Genomic DNA, 2,913 nt, shown 5'->3' on the forward strand with positions numbered 1-2,913 from the left:
AACAGGCCGGGCTGGGCTGGCGACGCGCACCGTCTCCCTGGTGCGAGTGGCCGGAACAGGCCGGGCGGGCTGGCGGCGCACCGATCCCTGGATGCGTGGAGTAGGAACAGGCCGGGCTGAGCTGGCGACGCGCACCGTATCCCTGGTGCGAGTGGCCGGAACAGGCCGGGCCGGGCTGGCGAAGCGCACCCTATCCCTGGTGCGTGGAGCAGGAACAGGCCGGGCTGGGCTGGCGACGCGCACCGCATCCCTGGTGCGAAGTGGCCGGAACAGGCCGGGCCGGGCTGGCGTAGCACACCGTGGACCTGGTGCTTGGAGTAGGAACAGGCCGGTCCGTACCGGGAACACACACCACTGGCCTCAACCGAGGATCAGGAACGGGCCGGACCGGACTGGCAACACACATCAGTCTTTCACGCCGTGCCACACACACTTCCCCCTCCCTCTACTCGCCAATGGCTCCGTACTCCGTTAGCCTTCTCTCCTTTTCTCCCTGTGGCAGCCTCCTGCTGCCCAGCACGCCAGCCATGTGCCCCCCAAAAAATTTTTTTGGGGTTGCCTTCCGTCCTTCCGACGATGGCCCTGCCGATGCCGTTGCTCCTCTCGCCGTCGCCTCTCCACCGTCTCGTTCCATGGTCGGCGATCCATACCATCCAGGATCTCCTCCCAAGTCCAGGACCCTTTACCGTCCAACAGTTCCTCCCATGTCCAGACCCTTTGCTCCTGGACGCGCTGTTGGTCCTTTTTATGGTGGGTTTTTCTGTCACGATCGTCTGAAGAAGCGGACCAATACGCAGCGCGTGGAGTGAACATGATGACTTTATATAATAAAGCAACCACAAAAAACAACAAATGACGATAGTGAAGTCCTCTGTAACACTGACAGAAACATGGAACAAAAACCCACAAATACAATGTGAAAACACACAGTTTAAATATGGCTCCCAATCAGAGATAACGAGCCGACAGCTGACACTCGTTACCTCCGATTGGGAGTCATATGACTAATAAAGAACAATTAACCCCAAACATAGAAATGAACAACCAGAAATCCCCAACATAGAAATACACCCAAACAATGAAAATGAACAACCCTGGCTCAAATATCAACGTCCATGGAGCCAGAGTGTCACACAAACAACATGCTGATTTAGGTCTACAGCATCACTGTTATTATCAGGCTGTATAGCTAATTACGTTTGCTCGGACTCGGTACATTTATTAGCTAGCTAGCGATTAGCATTAGTGATTAGCATTAGCGATTAGCTGCTAACAAGATTTAGGCCCAACTTGCTAAGACAAACACAAACTAGTAGTGTAATTATAGAACGCTAGTGGATTTATATTAAGAAGCAAAGAGAAAACAGCATCGGTGTCATCAATATTGTTGCATGTGCTGCGTTGACCATTGCAGACTGAAGTGTCCCGTGGTCGAGGAACAACAAATGCGCTCCCTGAGTGACGGGCGGTGTCTAGGTCTGTGTGGAAAGCGGCATGGAGAGGGAGAGAGATGTGACTAAAGTAGCGAAGTAAACTATAAAAAAATGGACGTTACACACGGCGTATCCCATTTAACAAATCAAACATTCAAATACCGTTATAGAAGGTATATTAAAAACCCAAAACCGGTCCGTGCATCAATACCGGTATATCGTAAAATACGGTATACCGCCCAGCCCTACTTACAAAAAGGATTAATGGCCTTTAAAAAAGTAGAATCTTTATCCCACTGGAAGGGTGGGTTCAAAGAGGAGAAAGGCACTAAAGCTAAGAACTGGGGTGTATTCATTATGCCTTGCAATGGAAACCGTTTACCATAAAAATTATAAAAAAATAAAAAGCAAATGGAACGAAATGGGGAGGGACCTACCTGAATTTGTCCAATAGAAACTCTCGTTTTTTTTGTTGCAAAACTTTTTCCATTTGGAGTAAACGGTTTCTGATGCAAAACGTTTTCCAACACACAAAATGTTTTACAGTAAAATCGGCGTAATGAATCCACCCCTGGATCTGCAAACCTAAGGTTCATTATGTTACATTGTCTGCATTATAGGTGTGTGGTCAGTTGGTACATAGTCTGCATTATAGGTGTGTGGTCAGTTGGTACATTGTCTGCATTATAGGTGTGTGGTCAGTTGGTACATTGTCTGCATTATAGGTGTGTGGTCAGTTGGTACATTGTCTGCATTATAGGTGTGTGGTCAGTTGGTACATTGTCTGCATTATAGGTGTGTGGTCAGTTGGTACATTGTCTGCATTATAGGTGTGTGGTCAGTTGTTACATTGACAATTACAGGCTCTATTGTTTTTTTAATTTGTTACTTCAATTCATGTAGTTTACTCATCTCTGTTTCCATAACAGTGTAGAAGTAGTACCTTTAATTCATGTAGTTTACTCATCTCTGTTTCCATGACGGTGTAGAAGTAGTACCTTTAATTCATGTAGTTTACTCATCTCTGTTTCCATAAGTGTAGAAGTAGTACCTTTAATTCATGTAGTTTACTCATCTCTGTTTCCATAACAGTGTAGAAGTAGTACCTTTAATTTGTGTAGTTTACTCATCTCTGTTTCCATGACGGTGTAGAAGTAGTCAAATGACCTTTAACCAACGTTAAAGGTACATCACTGCCACCTTCTGGGCTGGAGTGTGATAGAGACATGTGGTTCTGTCCTGGTGAGATCACAGGGTCAGAGAAAACTCCTGACTGTTGTCATACCAAAACACTCCAGGCACTCAGCCCATAAGAACCATTCATACTGTCAGATCTAATATGGAAGAACTGAATACAACCATAAGAACCATTCATACTGTCAGATCTAATATGGAAGAACTGAATACAAAAGAGAAGGAGAGATTGACCAGTACAAAATCAAGTACAAAAGTTATTTTTCATTGGCAGATCAATGCAGTT

This window comes from Coregonus clupeaformis, unplaced genomic scaffold (genome assembly GCF_020615455.1).
Source record: "Coregonus clupeaformis isolate EN_2021a unplaced genomic scaffold, ASM2061545v1 scaf1663, whole genome shotgun sequence".
NCBI lineage: Eukaryota > Metazoa > Chordata > Actinopteri > Salmoniformes > Salmonidae > Coregonus > Coregonus clupeaformis.